The sequence below is a fragment of the Temnothorax longispinosus genome, chromosome 12 (genome assembly GCF_030848805.1).
Source record: "Temnothorax longispinosus isolate EJ_2023e chromosome 12, Tlon_JGU_v1, whole genome shotgun sequence".
NCBI lineage: Eukaryota > Metazoa > Arthropoda > Insecta > Hymenoptera > Formicidae > Temnothorax > Temnothorax longispinosus.
The window spans coordinates 4,848,217-4,860,949 of record NC_092369.1 but is presented as its reverse complement, the minus strand read 5'-3'; the positions used below and the strand labels follow the sequence as shown (position 1 = coordinate 4,860,949).

Here is a 12,733-nt window from a genome sequence, read left to right as displayed (position 1 = left end):
TCAGCTCTACCAAAGTGTACATCGACAAGATGACAAGAGTGTATTAAAGGTTATGTCATGTATATGTTGTATATGTATAATACTCAAATTACTTTGATATAACGTTAATAATACTTTGATATATCGTTTCATACTGTATCTTGTATCTGTCTATAAATTTTACTATTTATTTCCTGTTATTACAAGTTTTTAAAAATATACTTACTTCTTAGCTTTTACACCACGAGTTTCTGCGATATTAAACACATCACTTTCAGCAAAAAAATCGGAAACCATTAATACTGTTACTTTGGGTAAGTTATCCGACTGTGCTTTAACAAATCCCGTGTTATTTTTTTGCCACATTGCCACAAAACAATCGGTAAATACATAAATACATAAAATACCGTATAGCAAAAGTTTGAAATTACTGAATAATGACGTCACACGCGGTCTCAACCAATCACAGCGCGTTTTATCCCCTCTCTTTTTATAAGCAGTTTTAATAATTTATATTAAAAAATTACATTGTTAATATCGTTCTAAAGTCGTTTCATTTAATTTGAACAAATATAAGGTTCATGAAAATAATTTTTTTAAATAACTTATTTTTTACAAATTGGACCCTATTTGAGAAATTCCTCTATTCTGGGCATGTTTGCCGCATTCCAATCTTTTATTACGTTTTGCCAATCTCGGTGTTCCACGAAATCAAGCTTCTTTTTCGCTAAATAGAGTATTATCGTTTCCCAATGATTTACTGGCTGACCAAGTGCTTCCAGCGACGTCATGTGTGTTTGTATGTGTCAAACGAACTGTTTGATTGAATCTGCTTTATTTTCCTTGGAGATGACAGGGAAATTTAAGAGCTCGTCGAGATGTGCTTCAATTATGATTATTTTGTTGTCATATGTATTCTTTAAAAGCCTCCATGCATGCTCGTAATTCTCGTTCGAGATCCTGTATCCTTTTATTACTTTTAGTGCTTCGCCTTTAAGTACACCGACCAAATACTGGTGCTTTTGCATCAGGGTGAGATCTCGCTCTTCATGAATCGTCGTTTCAAAGCTATCTTTGAAGAACATCCAGTTCGTAAACTCGCCGCTAAACTCTGGAAGTTTTATTTCGGGTAGCTTTGGTCTTTGCCTCGGCATTTCCTGAACGATTCCCTTTGTTTATGAGAGAAACGCTGTGTGCCGTCTCGAGCGTGAGAGAGAGAGAGAGAGAGAGAGAGAGAGAGAGAGAGAGAGAGAGAGAGAGAGAGAGAGAGAGAGAGAGAGAAAGAGAGAAAGAGAGAGAGAGAGAAAGAGAGAGAGAGAGAGAGAGAGAGACGCTGTATGCCGTCTCGAGCGTGAGAGAGAGAGGCTGTGTGCCGCCTCAAGCGTGAGAGAGAGACGCTGTGTACGTCCCGCGCGCTAGAGAGAGACGCTGTGCCGTCTCGAGCGTGAAAGAGAGAGACGCTGTGTACGCCCCGACCGTTGAAAGAGACGCTGTATGCCGCCTCGACCTTGAGAGAGACGCTGCGCGCCTTCCTGGTTGCGCGAGAGGTGCTGTGTGCCGTCTCAATTGCGCGAGAGGCGCCGTGTGCCGTCTCGATTGCGCGAGGCGCCGTGCGCCGTTCCGATTTATGAAAGGCGCCGTACGCCGGTCCGATTACGCGAGGGACGCCGTGTGCCGCCTCGATGCGTGAAAAGACGTTGTGCGTCGTTACCTTCTTGAGAGAGAAGCTGTGTGCCTTCCCGTTTGTGCTTCTACAGCGGATACGAGTTCCCGCCTTCGGCCATACTTCCTCGTGCCTCGACCATTTCGTGCTTCTCACACGAATTTTGCGCTTGGCTCGTCTTCCCAGCGCCGTGTGTCCGTATGCTTGTTGGGCGCCAATGTTTTTGTAGGGGTGAATAATGTTGAACACTATTTGACTATTTTACAATGCTTTGCTGCGATAACTGTCTCTTTACAAATTTCCGCGTGCGTGTGGCTGCCGCTATGTCTAATAACTCTCTGCCTTCTCTTTGCGCGGCTGGCGCCTCGACGGCTCTCGCGGCGCTATCTCTGAGCTTCCATTAGAACTAAATTTATTCTTACAATCATGAACAAGTCAAATTCGCGAAGATATGCTTAAAATAGTGCTTATTTAGGAATCGGCTGTTTCCGTGATATTTCTGTACGTTCCACCAATGAGAACATTGCATTTTTCTGTATCTGCACCATAACTTAAGTAGAAGGATCGAGAATCTTGCTATCGCTCGACACCCTCATTCTTTCGCACAACGTGATACGAAGGACCGAGGATTTCAGTGAAACATTGCATTTTTCTGTATCTGCACCATAACCTAAGTAGAAGAATGGAGAATTTCGACTACCGCTCGACACCCTCATTCTTTTGCACATCGTGATATTCGTGATACGAAGGACCGAGGATTTCGGTGGAACATTGCATTTTTCTGTACTATAACCTAAGTAGAAGGATCGAGAATCTCGACTACCGCTCGACACTCTCATTCTTTTGCACATCGTAATACGAAGGACCGAGGATTTCGGTGAAAGTCGCTCTGAACACAGGGCCTGTTGCACACGCTCTTGATCTTGTATATTTCACAGGATTGACACCTCCTACCTGTTGTTTACGTAAGTTGATAATCACGCACGGTTTATGTAATGCATGTCAATTTGTAATCAAATATTATTTTTAATTTACTGAATCTTAAGATTATTTCTATATTTTTAATTATTCTCCTCAAATTCGACTGTGATTGGTCAATTTCTTACTCCTACTCCTACAACCCTACGTTTACGCAATTGTAGAATAGCCTTAAGATGAGAGCGATAGTTCCATGTCAATTTATAGGTAGGATATTTTATTGTTTTTGTCATATTATAAGTTAGAATTTTAAATAATTCCGGCGTTACCGATTTTTTGTTACTTAGACACTTGAGAAGGACCCAAACCCCCGGGTCGAAACGTCGTGACTAAGCGTTATTGTTATTCGCCATTTGCGTCAATTAATAAAGATTTCTGTTCTTATATTAATTTAAATCTCATTTAATCATTTTTATATTTAAATATTGTATTATTTACAGAATGTAATGCAAAGAGAAGCCTAGTTCAAGTAAAAACAAACATTATACGTTGATGGAGAGAAAAGTATTTTTACAGATACTTAAAAAATATAAAAATGTAATAGAAATAAAGAAAAGTGATGCTACAACATTAAAAGATAAAGATATTGCATGGAATAACATATGTGAAGAATATAACGAATATAACGAATCAACATTAATTTCTCAAGAGGTAAGAACTATAATTTTGAAATATAATATATGCTTCAATACATTATGTTATACAAAATTATGGTTACAGAAAAATGTACAACAGTTAAAAAAATTGTGGGCAAAAGCAATCTCAAAGAGATGCCTTAACCAAAGAGAAACAATCACGTCTAGCAACTGGTGGAGGACCACAGGAAGTAAAAGCAAATGTTGATCCTGATATCCTTAATATTGCACCGCACCTTATGAGAACTGCACCAGTACTCTTCTCATCAAACATGACTGAAACATAAATTGAAGGTAAGTCTAAAATTAATAATACTGATCTAAAGTAAACTGAGCTTATTTTTGAACTAAAGTATCTCAAAATGTGACGTGATAGAGCAATTTCATTAACGGTTTCATTTTCAGCGACAAAAAAATTACAAAAAATTTTTAATTTGTCGGAGTGTTATCTATTATATTTATTGATATTACTTCTAATCTATATATAGATTATATCTATTGATTTATATCTATCAAATCTTTTCTGATATTAATATGTTTTACTCTTGTTTTATTAACTTTATATATGCATTTCAGAAAAATGTGACTTGACATTTAACATAATGTCTGCTAATAAAAGTGCAGATATATTAGACAGTTTGGCAAATGATGAGTTGGCAAATGATAGTTGCACAACAATTATTTTTCAAAGTATATATATTCTCTTTGCAATTGGCGCAATTTAAAGATTTCACATCTTTTTTTGAAATACGTATCACTTAGGTTGAATTAGGTAACGCAATTTTGTGAATTATTTTGTTAGGGAGAAATATAAAGCTACTATACATATCACTTGGGTTTGGGTTGAATTAGGTAACGCAATTTTGTTGAATTATTTTGTTAGGAAGAAATAAAGCTACTACCACTTAAGATTTTTAGATTTACAACATACATTGCGCGTGTACTTGGCGCCTTTTTTTTACCTTTTTTTGAAAAAGGTAATTTTGTATATTAGATAGTTTGGCAAATGATGACAGCGATCTAAAAATTGTTGATTTACAAGGTATTTATTACACAAGTTATATGTTTGAATGCTATTGTATTTTAATATTTCTTTATGATATGTATGAAATATAATAACAAAACTACTTTTTTTTTTTAAATTAACTATATCATTTCTGAGCTTTTGTCAATGTAAACCTATTGAGTTTTTTCTTATGTCAATCTGTTTTACTTTTATTTCATTAACTTTTATTTATGTATTTCAGATAAACACGAGTTTGCATTCAATATAATATCTAGTAATAAAAATGTAAATAAAGTAGACAATGATGAGAGCGATATAAAAAATGATGGTTTACAAAGAATATATTACATAAATTATATGTTTAAATTTTATTATAGAGACATGTATTAAGATGTCTCTTTGACACGTACAAAATATGATAGTAAAACTACTCTTTTTGTTTTACAGATACTTTAAAAACATATCAGAAACAGTCTTGTACTACCGATACACAAAGGAAGAAGAGAAAATTATTGAACTTATCAGATACAGAAGAAAACTTAAGAATGCAACGTATGAAACAAGTGATAGATCAAGAGCAACATTTAGCGATTGCTAAACTGAGACATGAGGAAAGTATGGCCAAAATAAAAGAAAACCATTTAAAACAGTTAAACAAAATAGAAATACAGCATAAAAATGAGATAAATAACCTAGAAATAGAAATTAATAAAACAAAACTTAAAAGTTTGGAAAAGCAATATTTAAACAAAGAAAATATTAATTTGTAATTATAAGAGATGATAAAAAGCACACGTCGATAACATTAAGCAAGAATTGTGCTAGAAGAGAACTGAAGGTGAAACGTACATCGGAGGATTATCTTTCATCTTTCCTTTCTTTTTTTCTTTTTTTTTACTCAAGACACGTTTTTGATAAGTGCAATCATCTGTATATGCACGCGAACACAAGTGCAAGTTCCCGTAATAATAAGTTATAGTCCGGGAGCCAGCTGCCATTTTTTATGACCAAAATTAATAAACCTAAGATTTTGCTGTATGGTTCATTTAGTATTGCTAGTAAACGAAGTGACCGTCAGCTTGCGCATTTGCGGTGGGTGTTGCCGCGGCAGCCACCCACACACGTATAATTATAATAAAAATAAACCGACATAAAGAAAGCTGAGCATTTGTTTGTACGTTTATTATGATCTAAATAAACGGAAAATAATAGTCAGCTGACTTCATGGTGGGGGGTTGTACGTCAGCTTCTCGCCCAAACATGCGAAAAATATGCGCTGAGTAAACTTATACTAAGAAAGCTGAAATTTGGGGAAGTTATAGTCGACTTTAACAGTTTCACAAAAATAATTGTCCGCTGAGCTTTTCGCGGTGGAAAAGTGCTCAGCTGACGACTGAAAGATACGGGGCGCGTAGGCGTGGCATCCTTTACTGCATCAGCTGAGCACTTTTCCACTGAGAAAACCTCAGCGGACAATTATTTTCGTGTAACTGTTACAGATAACTATAAGTTTACCTTGGTTTCAGATAACTTGATTTTTATTAATAAAACGGTGCGTATATGCGCGCGGGCGCGTTGCGCCTATCGCACTCAGCTGCTTATCTCTGACGCTCAATTATACCCTTAAATATGTCTACATGACAATATAAACAGTAAATACGTATATATAATATTATAAATAATAAACATTTCACATGCAAATGCCAGAAGTAAATATTTATGGATACAGAGATGTATTTCCTCGTCTCGGCTACACGCTCATAAACACCGGAGTTTTATGATCGAATACAATTGTAGCCAGTGTGTCCGTTATACTTGAGTAGAGTACATGTACAACAAAAATGTCCAATGTTCTGAGTTTCTGTGTATTTTGCCACAAAAAAAGTGGCAAATTAAAGTGTTTCAATGAAGATACGTTGAGCAAGTGTTTAACTGTATTAAAGATTCGGCAGGAACATCGTTTGCATTCGGCGGACGTTGTATTGCCTGCAAAAGTTGATAATTATCAGAAATACCACAGTAACTGCTACGCCCGCTTCACAGCTTTGCCGCCGAAGCAGAGAGGATACGATCCAAATAAGCAAGCATCCTCATCTTCAGAAAGAGAGTAAGTATTTTCAGTGCCCTTGAAAACGAAGTAACTTTCGAACGTAGCTACTATTCAAACGTGATGATTTTTATATCGTGTATAACTGTAATTATTTTTTAGTCAAAACGACAGTGCTATTCAAAAGGAGGTTGCTGTTCAAGGTGAGGATGTAGATCGAGGCGAGTTTTCTGCCGAAAGCAAGGATGCAGTTCAAGGCATGGTTTCTGACAAAGGCGAGGGCATCGATCAAGGCGAGGATAACGTTCGAAGCGAGTATCATGCTCCAGGCGATGATGTTAGTAAAAGTGAGGATTGTGACGACGTAGGTGCTGCTGGAAGCGCGGATGCCAATGTTGACAAAAACAAGGATTCCGTAAGTGAGAACGTACCTAAAGAACCTGTCTGTATTTTTTGCAACAAAAATCGCAAAAAACACCAAGGTCGGGAACAACCATTACATCGTGTAGAAAATGAAAAATCTTTAATACGCATAGGGCAACTTGCGTTAGATTTAGACGACATAGCACTTATTGATAAATTACACGATTTGCAGTCACAGAATATAAGTTGATGTTTTACCATAATTTTTGTAGAAACACATATGAGAATTCACGTACATCAAAGAAAATTAAAGAAAAAGAAAGGACAGAATGGCATAGAACTCGAAATGTACGTTCTGCAGCATACGAAGAAGTTTGTAAATTTATATCGGAAAAAATAGTCAAATTGAATCAATCGTTTTTTCTCTCGTCTCTGAACACAATATTTGTTGATTATTTAGAAGAACATAAAGAAGATACGGATACATATAGTACAAAGCCGTATCACTTAAAAAATAGAATTTTATTAACGTTTCGAGGAAAAATATCTATTATCACACACAACAACCAAAAACTTGTGAAACCGTACAAGTTATTGTAAAGCGACAATTTAAGGAAATTGAAAAAAACGAAATTTTAATGCGTGCAGCATTAATTTTGCGGCAAGAAATACAGAATATAAAGCGTAATAAACTGCCGGATCAGATAAATTCCGCAGATTTAATTAAAGGAGAATGTGAAATTCCAGATAGTTTGATGTTTTTTTATTTAAATTTAATCGGCGGGCCGAGGTATCGTCGCAAGCTCGGTGGGAATCGATTAGCGAAATCTTTTTCTGAGGACGTCATATACGCAGTGTCTAATGGAAAAATAAAACCATCAAAGCATATTTGTCTTGGTATGACTTTAAAAAGCTTAACCAACAGCAAAAAGATAGTAAATATTATAAATCAATATGGGCATTGCTGCAGTTACACAAGCCTTGAAGGCATTGAGACAGAAGCCACATTTACTTCTAGCATGCGTTCTGACGTTTGTCCTGAAGGTATAAATTGTTTGCCAAACCTAATCACTGGTGTCGCATATAATAATTTTGATCGATACGTCGATACGTCATCCGGGCACGGCACTTTGCACGATACCGTCGGAATTATTTTTCAAAATATTATAGATACTTCTATTGAGAGTGACAATGAGGATGATAGTACCGATACAAATACAGCCGGTCCTTCTGAGAGCGGTAAAAGACGAAGGCGGTCTTTCGAGGTAGTTACTCACGAATTACAACCGTACACAAAAAAACCAAGACTTTATGAACATTTACAGCCAGCAAATGTATCATTAAATTTATTGAATCCGGATTTAGAATTGTTGCGGCAAATAAATTTCGTTTTTATGCTTTCTCACCACCTTCAAATACCTAAGACACCAATGTGGGTTGGCTTTAATAGTTTAATTTACGACGACAGAGCTCCAACGCAAACCCTTAGTTATTTAACAACAATCAACGCTTCGCCAACAGACAAATCAGTTGTTGTAGAAACTATGAAGCAGAGTCAACAGATCGCTAGGGAATGCGGCGAAAAGTACATGCAAGTCACGTATGATCTCGCTATCGCTAAAATTGCACTTCAAATACAGTGCACCGATAAACCGGTTTATGATGATTTATTTATTCACCTTGGGGCTTTTCACATCATGATGGTGTACTTTAAGGCTGTTGGTAATTGACAACTGCGGTCTTACGAATGTAATGGTGAATTCGCAAATGCTGGCGAACGGATCTGTAAACAGTTACATTGCAGGAAAACACTTCAACAGATGCAAAAGATTACATCCAAACGTATCATTGGCTTTGCAAATTTTGCATTTTGAACAATATTTAAACCTGCATAATACTGTATGTAGTGAAGAAATGAAAATGTATTTAGTTGAATATCAAAAAACAAGATCTGATAAACCATGTATACAAGAACGCGATTTACTAGATTTATTCAATAACTATGAAGAATTCAAGCAGCAAACACTGAACGGAGATCATGGCAAAACTCCGCAGTTTTATATGATGTATATTACCTTTATAGAATATTATTTAACACTGAGTGCAAGCATACGAACTGGAAATTTTGAACTATTTACATCTATTTTGCCAAAAATAGCAAACCTATTTTTTGCTTTCAATCAACAAAACTACGCACGTTATCTAGTAAAATATTATGATAATTTGATAAAAGTCGATCAAACTCATCCAGGATTAAGAGAACAATTCGAAAAGGGATCATTCGGTGTGAAGAGAACTAACAAACCAAGTTCAAGACAACCGATTGATTTAACCCTGGAACAGACGATAAACGCTGATGCTGCCAATAAGCTCACAGGTATAAGTCACACAACAAACTCTATTTCTGCAAGACAACGGTGGTGCAAAAGCCACACCTTAAGATCAACAATCATTAGTTTTATAATGAGTGAGACAGGACTGAGAAAAGGTCAAGACATAACGGCCGACCTGCAAAAGAGCAGGATTGAAAAAAGTTCGCAACAGCTTCAAGATTTTCTTTCTCACATTAAACAAAATATTAATCCGTTTTCAGCCGAATTGGATAAAAATTATTTATTCAATATTTCGACAGGACAAACAGCTAAAGAAGAAATTGAGAGTTTTTTATTAAATGTTGAAACAATGGGTAATAAACAGAGACTTAAATTTATTACGGAATGTGTAGAAAATGAAAAAAGGTTTGAAAATTCTATCAAGAAAAACAAAATTCTTAACTTTACTGACAACATTCAAAAAAAGAAAATGTCAGTTTCAGGAAAAGTCGTCGAACTCCGTATGCAACGTGATTTGTTTGGGCAATTTCTATGCATATCTCTCAAAAAAACTTTAGATATAGATAAAGTTTTATTGTATCCTCTAACGCCGGTGCCATTGTCAATGTGCCACATAGATGGTTCTATTTGCAAAACAAATAAAGCAATATTATTGAAAGTTCTCGAGCAGCACATTATTGAAACACATACTCCATAGCGCACTGACGTTAAAGTTTTCGATGGCTTTTTATGCTCCATCTAATGAGGGACATTCCAGCAAAGTACGAAAATATATCGATCAAAATCCTTCAAATGTTTTGCTCGAATGAAGCTAAAGTTGTAATAATCGCCTTTGATCGATACCTTTTTCCATCAATAAAAGATAACGAGCACTCTTTGAGAGGAATGGAAGTCGCACAGTTTCACATCGAGGGACCCGAGCAAATACGCAACACCGATTTTAATAATGATTTGAAAAATATAAATTTCAAACGAGCTCTGGTTGAATTTCTTTTAGTGCACTGGACACTCGATCACGTAGCACCTTTCATTGTTGATAAACTATTTATGTTAACTACGATTAGTGCTACAAATACGTTGTACGCAATGGCGTTGTAGAGAAAACAATCGATCAATCTGTAAGCTGCCCGGTGCACGAAGAAGCCGACACAAAAATCGTTTATCACGTCTGTCACATCGATTACGACGCGCATGTAACAATTAGATGCTCTGACACTGATGTGGCCGTCATAATGCTCGGCAACATAAGCGTTATAAGTAATCGTAAGATTGAAATATCTATGGAAGTCGGTGTCGGCAATAAACAACGCTTTATAAATATCAGCGAATTATATAAAAAATTAGGCCCTCAACTGAGCGGAGCACTGCCGGCTTTCCATGCCTTCACTGGCTGCGATTATAATCCTTCCTTTTTCAAGAAAGGGAAAAGCCGTCCCTACAAATTATTACATAACTCTGCAGTATACATTGATAGTTTCATTAAACTAAGTAACGCATCTGACGGAAACTTGGAGAGCACGTTTACAACAATTGAAGAATATGTTTGCCGACTATACAATTTTAAAAAAATTAACAGTGTAAACGAAGCAAGAGCTGCTATGTTTTTCAAAACGTACAACATCTTGGACAACGATGACATATTTCGTCTGCCAGCAAAAAATATAGACGGGTCAGCTCTACCGCCTTGCAAAATCGAACTACACCAACATTTGCTTCGGACGACGTACATCGCTAATATTTGGGCCCATGCACATCTTGCTGTTCCAACTGAATTGCACCCGACTGATTACGGCTGGAGAGAAGAGGACAACAAATTTTTATTCAAATGGTTCGACGGCGATCAGCTACCCCCTTCTCTTGGCGATATTACCATCGAGGAAGAAAAAGAAAGTACTGCAGGTCAGAATTATACTTCACTATTTCTTTATTCAAGTGTAATTTTTAGATTAGTTTTGTTTTTAATTTAAAAATACAGTTTAGAAATAATTAAAACAATTTTTTATTATAACGTGAACACTTTTTATAAATAATATTCTAATTAATTTCAAAATTTTGCTCTTGCGTTATTATATTATTATATTATATATGTATTAAAATTATAAAACGAAATTAAAAAACTTTTTTATGCGATTATTTTTTATGTAACAATATATTATTTATTATATTTGCTTACAGATGATGAGGATCGGACGCCGATGATCGATATGGATTACAGCGACCACGAAAGCGAGCAAGAGTTTGAGGGCGATGATGAGGAAGACTGAAGAGTAAATGTCATACCTCATACGTATTTAAAAAAAAAAACGTAAATTAAAAATTATTTTTGTCAATAAATGCGTTAAATATAATTACATATTTGAATATAATTAATAGCATAATTTAGCGTGAGAGAGAAGCAGCTGATGCCGTGAGATAGGCGCAACGCGCCCGCGCGCATATACGCACCGTTTTATTAATAAAAATCAAGTTATCTGAAACCAAGAAAGCTAAAACTTTGTAAACTTATAGTTATCTGTAACAGTTACACGAAAATAATTGTCCGCTGAGGTTTTTGCAGTGGAAAAGTGCTCAGCTGATGCAGTAGAGAATGCCACGCGCCCGCGCCCCGTATCTTTCAGTCGTCAGCTGAGCACTTTTCCACCGCGAAAAGCTCAGCGGACAATTATTTTCGTGAAACTGTTAAAGTCGACTATAACTTCCCCAAATTTCAGCTTTCTTAGTATAAGTTTACTTAGCGCATATTTTTCGCATGTTTGGGCAAGAAGCTGACGTACAACCCCCCACCATGAAGTCAGCTGACTATTATTTTCCGTTTATTTAGATCATAATAAACGTACAAACAAAATCTCAGCTTTCTTTATGTCGGTTTATTTTTATTATAATTATACGTGTGTGGGTGGCTGCCGCGGCAACACCCACCGCTACCATGGAAGCTGACGTTCACTTCGTTTATTAGCAGACCGAATTGAACACTAGCCGAAAATCTCAAATTTTTTTAAATGATTCACTTAAAATGGCAGCTGGCTCCCGGACTATTATGTGTGCTGTGAGAAATACTTATATTTACAATGATGAATTTGTTCGTTTATTTTTATATTAGTCTAGATAAGAATGATCTCTCTATTCTTTCTTCTTTAAGTTCTCTTAGAACTGTACTTAAAAAGGAGACAAAAATAAGGTTTTTTCCATTATTTTTTTATGATATGCGTGATATATTTGAAGACAAAGTATATGTTTAATATACATATATATGTAATAAAAATATATATATGTTGGGGCATAGATAAGAGCAAAAGTAAGTTTTGTGTGATTTTATCGTGCAATGTTTTATTTTATAAAAAAGTTTATTAAACACAATGTAGCACCATAATTTAAATAAACTATGTTTTCAATGATATTCCATTATTAATGTTAACTCTAATGTTGTTTCCATTATTTATGTTTCAATAAATGCGTTTTATAAGTACCAATTAGTCTCCAAATTAACAAATTACTTGTATGGACTATGTAGCATGTATTGAAACAAATAGAAGACATGTAATATAAATGTTTTCTTATCTCTAAATATATCCAATATACCTAAAAAATTACCTTAAACCTACATATATTTTATACTTAAATATATATATATATTGTTACGCCCGTGCTGGACACTGTGTAGAGAAGTCGCGGAAAGCTGTGAAGCGCGCTCCTTGACAACGGGAGTTTGTTGATGGATTTATTGATTTT

At 35.6% G+C, this 12,733-nt stretch overlaps 1 pseudogene; it reads left to right on the top strand.

Moving 5' to 3' along the window:
- The first annotated feature begins 6,102 nt into the window (after positions 1 to 6,102).
- Positions 6,103 to 11,268, top strand: LOC139822712 (uncharacterized; annotated as a pseudogene).
- Positions 11,269 to 12,733: the final 1,465 nt, after the last annotated feature.